The sequence below is a fragment of the Palaemon carinicauda genome, chromosome 21, assembly GCF_036898095.1.
Source record: "Palaemon carinicauda isolate YSFRI2023 chromosome 21, ASM3689809v2, whole genome shotgun sequence".
Taxonomy (NCBI): Eukaryota; Metazoa; Arthropoda; class Malacostraca; order Decapoda; family Palaemonidae; genus Palaemon; species Palaemon carinicauda.
In genome coordinates this window covers 30,852,009-30,859,508 of record NC_090745.1, presented here as the reverse complement: position 1 = coordinate 30,859,508, position 7,500 = coordinate 30,852,009, and the positions used below count along the sequence as shown (strand labels likewise).

At 34.4% G+C, this 7,500-nt stretch overlaps 1 pseudogene; it reads right to left on the bottom strand.

The window, feature by feature from the left end:
- Positions 1-2,438: 2,438 nt before the first annotated feature.
- The window catches only part of LOC137615254 (uncharacterized), a 12,879-nt pseudogene continuing 7,817 nt past the window's right edge, over positions 2,439-7,500 (bottom strand).

The following is a 7,500-nucleotide window of genomic DNA, read 5'->3' as shown; positions in this document are numbered from 1 at the left end:
TTATCTTTTACATTTTAACTGCATTCTGGAAACGCCTGAAATTCGTCGCTACAACCTCTGAATTCGTCATTTCCTGTCGTCTTCAGAGTCTGAAATCCCAGACTAGTAAATTTCAGGGGTGTATTTATCTTAGGAATTTATATAAATTATTATAAGTAGGTGAAATGTGAGTATTCTATGAATCTTGTAAAACATTGTAAATATTATCATTAATATTAACTACAGTAGGCTAGTTAACATGTTTGATGGCTATTATTTTCTGTTACTTTTGTTGTTTAGCTATGCCTTCTTCTAAATTAATTAATATGGAAATAGCTGACCATAATATTTACCGAAAAAAAACTTGCCAACTAGGGAAGTGTATTGAGCATTCTTCTTCTTGAATTGTGGAATTTACACCCTGGGACCAGAGAGGGCGTTCAGCGCCGAGGTGCTACACAGGAGGAGAAGACGAGTTGGGAAATTACATCTTTCCTTTCAAGGGATATCTAAGAGGTTTGATAGCAATAAGAAGAAAGTAATTGGGAATGAAAGTATGGTAGAAGGCTAAAAAGAGCTTTCAGACAGGAGCCGAATGGACGTTACAATAACACTTTAGTAGCGTGGACAGTGCACCACGTGAAGGTGGGCGTATTAAACAAGAGGAAATGGGTTTTATACCTATTCCTTTATACCTATTCTAAGACCTAATTAACTAGTACACAGGGTAGAAGTTGAGTTGTTAGTTTAATTTACTGACTCATCATGAACAATGATGATTGATAGAGCCATTAACAAGGATGCAAAATCAACCTTATGGAGATGCAACCTTGGATTTGGCAATTTAGAAAAAATAATAAGTAAAAAAAATTAAATTTTTAACAAGGAATTTATTGCTTTCTCCAAAATCTAAGACTTTGCAAAGGGTATGTATTCACCTCTGTCTGTTTGTTAGTTCATTTATTGGTTTGTGTGCAACTTTACAAAAAAAATACGGTACTGATTTTGACGAAACTCAGTAATCATGTTGGGTATGACCTAAGGATGAGTCTGAAACATTTTGGATAAAGTTCATCAAAGTACAATACGCAACAGTAGGCCTACTTTGAAAATAATAGGAATGGCAAGTAAAAGACAAATGGTTTGTTAGATTATATTTCTGTTTGTGAACATTACATAAAAATTACAAAACTTACATAACAGATTTAAATGAAACTTGGTGGACATATGAGGTATGACCCAAGGAAAAATTAATTAGCTTTTGAAGAAAATTCATCGAAGTACAAGGACGCAGTGGAGCCAAGAGCAAAATAAGACTGCTTGGCATGGCGGCGGCATGCTCTCTTTTGAGTGCCCCTCTAGTTTATTAGTTTTGCTAATATCTTTAACCATTCTATCAGCAGCGAAAGAGAAAACGACCCTTTTGTTAAATTAGCCAGGGTAACAGTAACATAATATGGATAGTATTACAAATTAGCAACCGAAAATAGGTGGCGATGCTTTCAGTTAATTAGGCCTACACTTTGGTTAGAAATAAGCTTGCATTCTCACATCAGAATCCGCCCAAAATTTGATTTGCATTGTGTTCTCTTCCGTCAATCAAGACAAAATCTAGACATCGCATGAGTCCATAGGCAGACCTGTGGATCGCTATCAGCAACTAAGCACCCCGTTTTGACAAAATCAGTATAAAGATACAAAAAAAGTAATTAGATTTAAATTCTAAGTTTTTAAATTTCATTTTTTAGTTTTTAAATGGTTTAATTTACACTTGAATGGATTTAAAGATTTAATGGTTGGATACTGTTTGTTCGTATTTGAGTTTGTTACAAAAGTTTTCTTTTCTTTTTTTCCTTTTTATGTCATTGAAAAAAAGCTTCAATAAATTTGTTGCTAAAATTTGGTAGAAATTGCCTTCATCTTCATATGAGATATTACTTTTGTGTATGCATAAAAAAGGTTGGGAATCCCTGCATTTAACAAGAGCAGAATAAAAAAACTGTTATGCAATATTTTTTATTATATGTAGCCGAAAGTCAACTTAAAAATTGTCAAACATTCATGCAATTATATGAAATGTAGATTAATAAAGAATACAGCTGGTAAAACAACGAAGTAAAATCTTAAAAGTAAAAAGCATAACCAAAATCTCCACACTGATGATAATAAAACAAATTTGTTTCCATCTGGAGGCCTACTCTTTCAAAATACCCCCTACCGATTTCAAGTTATTTGATTATTTTCGTTTTCATCTATTAACGTCGTCTGCATCGATGCAAAACGGTAATGATGAACACTTTAGTCTCTCTTGACTGTGAAACTGTAATCATCAGTTATCGACTGTGCTTCATACAGCTGAGGCCAGTTCTGAAGCCGCTTGCATAGGCATAATCACTGGTTTGGCGACAAGGCAGCCAAACATAAATTGAGAAAAGGATTTTGGATGAAAGTATTATTAAAAAAAGAAATTCCTTTACGCAAGCGACACTTATCACTAGATAAGTTCGTCATGGTGGCTGGTATGGACTGGAGAACGATTATCAATTATTCTCACACGTTGTACATCATGAGTGTACACTAAGGATGGACGAAAACCGCTCTAGCTGTGCATTCATTGTCATGTGTGTAGGCCCCTATGATTATACACCGAGTAGGACAAATCAGGTGCATTAAATAAAATATTCTTAAATCTGTTTTAGGCTGTTTGCAATAACAGCAAAGACGCAAATCCTCATGGAGGTTTGTCGAAAAAATAAATCTAGTGTGATTACAGACTTGTTATCGTATTAATCACACCTCGGGGCAACGCACAAATGGATATCCAACTGCTTTAAATTCACCGGGTGAAGATATCGGTTAATGTTTAGCGTCGAAGAAGGGATTAAAGGCAATAGCGGGAAACAATGTTAATTTAGGCAGCCAGTAAGTAGGCGAGGACGGGGAGAAGTTGTAGGTTAAAAGAATTCTTTTAACCCTGGGTTTAAATTGGTGGCAGATATTCCTTCTTTGGGAGTAAATAGCCCTGTTTAGGTGGTAGGTATTTGTCGTCGGGAGGAAGGTAGGCTTTCTTGGGAGGGAGATAATCATCTATCGGTGGCAGGTAGTCTGGTTTAGGTAGAAGATAATCTCTTAAATCCTCAGTGGGCAAAGCGCTCCTCACTAACCTACTTTCTAGCGACAGGGGGTCCTTTTCATTCAGGGCATTAAGGAGACAAGATCAAAGTTGCCATTAGACAGCATGTTACGCATATCAATCTTTTGCCCTATAACATTAAATCTGTTGCGTATCTACGCATTTCAATTACTTCTCTAAAAGTTTTTCTATTACAATGTATTGTTTTCTCTGCCGAACTGGGTTTGGTTTCTTGTTTATGTCATATATGGTTTCTTGTTCTCTTCTTTAAAATCGATATGGAGGAATTTTCTCTCTCGGTCATTCAAAAACAAATGAATTTAGATTTTGAAGCATAAGAATTACGCCATTTCTCCAATTGTCAATATAATTTCGTTTTTTTTTACTTGTGAGGCAAAGAAAACAATATAATGAAAGCCAAACCTAAAAGAACTATGCCGATGTAACTCATTTATAAACAGCATCTCCCCTCTTTCTCTCTCTATTCTCACTGTAAAAGAAAGTTTCGTTATTCTTTTTTTTCGATAAAACCTGAAGAGATTCCTTATACTTGGCTCACAATGTCGCGTGCGAAGTTATCCCTCGTGATTTCTTCTTCTTCTGGCTCCTGCAGGAATAAAAGGGTCATTAAGAATGAGTTTTCTCCCGACAAATGATAGTCAGTCGATTCAACAAGGAATTCAAGACAGATGTTTTCATAATGGGCGAAGCAACAATAAAACAACTACATGCCTTTGTATATCTAGGTGTAAGATGTAACAAAGAAGTATAAAAGAAAATATTATTAGCAAAAAATGCATTCAACAGTATGAAAACCCTTTTGACAAATAACATGATAGGGATTCTGATTGGAGTTGGAGCACTGAAAACCTATGAATGGCCCACGCGTATACTCATGGCTCAGATACGTGAATATTAAACTAGAACTTGAAAAATAAAATAAATGCAGTTGAATTATGGTTTTACAAAAGAATGATGAAGAGCTCATGGACCAAGAGAGTAACGAATGAGGAGGCATTGAGAAAAGTGAATCAGGAGACATCACTTCTAAAAGTGATAAGGAGAGGCAGATGGAGTTTCTGGGAAAGATATAGAGAGGAGAAGAGCAAGAGGCCAGCAAAGGAAAAAGTTTCTGGACAGCTTACTGGAAGATGTAAATGAGAATGCAACAGCTGGAAAATTCATACAGAGTTAGAAACAGGACCAGGTGGAGACCACTGACAGCCCACGTTGAAGACAAGGCACTTAGGTAAGGTAAGGTAAGGTTTCCGAAGCAGGACATGCGGGGTTAATTTCATTTATGTGATAAAATTTCACCGCAATATAGAGTGAATCTATGGAATCTTTCTAAGTCCACTAATAAAATATATAGGGTAGAGTTCTCTAGCTCAATTAGACATGCAAAATAATCAAAGATTATGTATTACCACCATTTTCATATAACTTATACATTAACACTTTCCAAACACAGTTGAAAGTATAATAATGGAAACCATCACAACATGCTAAGATCAGTTGCTCTAACATTTTTTTTAGATTGCTTATACAATTGTGTAGAATCTGAGAACGTTTTGCATATTGAATATTCAAAATCTTTCTGATCATGATAAAATTACTCGTTGGATTTAAAGGCACAGAAAAATTGAGAGTAAAATTTTAAGCAGCAAATGCTTTAAAACTTCCGCTATTTGGTACAGTGTGAGGGTCATGAATCATTTTTTCCAACTCCAATGTTAGAATTTTACTCAATTTATTTGAGTAAATCATTAAAAAAGTCAATATTCTTAATATTTGATTTACTTTTAAAACATTTACTATACTTTAATATTTATTGAAATAGTAATGTAAATCGAAATGGAAAATGTGTATTTTCTATGTATTACTTCAGAATCAATACATATAGTATATAAGTAGCGGTTCTTGAGACCTATGAAAAGTAGGTATGATTATAGTAAAATCAAATTGAAGGAACTATCTTGCCTTGTATAAATCTTCGTTGAGGTAATAGAAGTTAGGCGAGACGGAGCAGTCCACGTTGAACCACCAATCGCAGGCGAAGATCTCCTGGTGGAAGATGGTGGCGTTGGGACACAGGAAGGTGGCAATGTTGTGCTCGGGGTCTTCGCGGCAGACGTGGTACACCTGTGAAGGAGAGCCGTAGGGAACAAGAGGCGGCGTGGGAAGGGAAAATTAATGATGTAGGCATTTATCATATGGGAGTTATTGTAATTTCGTGTTTGGTGTTTTTAGAAGGGATGTCCAAGGTGTTTGCTAGTATTCAAGAGTTCACGCATACACACACACAGTATTCAAGTATTCACACACAAATATATATATATATATAATATATATATATATATATATATATATATATATATATATATATATATATATATATATATGTATATATATATGTGTGTATATATATATATATATATATATATATATATATATATATATATATATATATATATATATATATATATATATGTGTGTGTGTGTGTGTGTGTGTATGTTCAAATGTTAAGCTTTGATATCAGATTGTTTGCATAATTATAAGGATATTTGAAAAGTGTAAATGTTTTTTATTTCGTTATATTGTATTAGGTAAGAAATATAAATAATAATTCTTAAGTCTCCCACATGAATTGTTACAGTATAAAACCACTGGTTCTGTAGCTAGACTTTTAATGATTCAAAAAAGCAATAGCTGGTAACTTTACCTATAAGGTCATATAGAGGTGTTGGAAATAGGCCTATGATGTTAGACAAAGGTAATAATGAGTAAGCGTGTGAGAAGAAGAAAAAACGTGGGAAGGGTTTGTCTGACAAGTCATGAATTCAATAGGCTTAGAGGCCAATGAATAATGAAGATTTTTCTGTTTTAAAAAAGTCAACCTCTGGGTCGATGATTACTTCTCCAGATTAGTTTGAAAAATCTCATTAATTTAGTCCTTTTATTATTGTCTCGTAGTCACCTTCTACAGCTGTGTCACCATCATTAACATTACCTTCTATGGAAGGCCTAATTTGTTTTTCAGGCGATAAACACTATTTCGTCGTTTCTTGCAATCAATATCTTTTTTTTTATCTTTGGGCTTTACAGTCCGGCATTGGGGCCTGGGAAGCCCTTCAATACCCGGGTGCAACTTGGGGAAAATTCCACTATTGCATTATAAAGTAAAAGTTAAAATAGGTTGGAAAGGGAGAAGAACAAAACCCGGAATTGAGATAGAGTAGAAGGCTAACAAGTGAGAGCAGCTATGAGCTATGAGCTATACAGACCCTTAAGGTAATGCCAACAGTGCACTGTGTGAGGTACACTGTCGGCACTACCTTCCTACGGGGTCTCATCTTCATGAATCTAATTTGTCTTCAGTGAAGCCACACTTTCGGCGGTAAATTTATGTAGCAAATCTCTAACATATTCCTGATTGAAATACTTTATTGCAGTGGACGTCAAATACTGGCGTTTTAGATTCAATCCGTTCGGTTAGGAAGAAAGTATGATTATACATAGGAACATAAACAAATATTAATAAATGGAGCTTGATAAGAGAAAGATAGAAAAGTAAACTACCTGGAAAATACAGACTATTCTACAATTGGCAGAAAAGAAAAAAAACCTATGGAAAATGATTTGTGAATACACTAAAATATCATCGATTGACAGTTACCTATCACACAGAACAGCATTTGGGTTTTCAAGAAGACTATGAACTGTAACTGACAAATAACTGAGGATCATCTCATCATCATGATAATAATTTTATTGCTTCCAGCGATCTATCTATTTATTTATATATAAGTATGTATGTGTAAGCTTTACTTTACAGATGGCTCATCCATGATTGAATTTAGCAGTTATAGTTGAATATGGAATACGTATTATTACCTCTGTCTTTATGTATATTTGTTACACACACACACACACACACACACACATATATATATATATATATATATATATATATATATATATATATATATATATATATATATATATATATATATATATATATATATATACACACATGTGTGCGCGTGTGTATGTAGTATGTGTGTGAGGATATGTGTATGTGTGGGTATGTGTGTGTGCGTGTGTGTGTAATTAGATAGTCCTGCTCTCTTACCTGGCATCCATGATCAACATCGGCGTAATACCCGGGAATCCTGTTATCACAGCTGAACTGAACAGTGGCAGGAATAGAGTTATAAGACGGCATATCGGACGGGAACTGTCAGAAGCAAGAAAAGAAGTCCGTCATTTTTGGTTTTTATTTCTATCTCATTCCATCGTTGATATTATGAGGAATAGATACTTTTTTTTTCTATTTAATATATGTGGAATATAGGAAAACTACAAGTTGGTAAATTATAACCTGGGC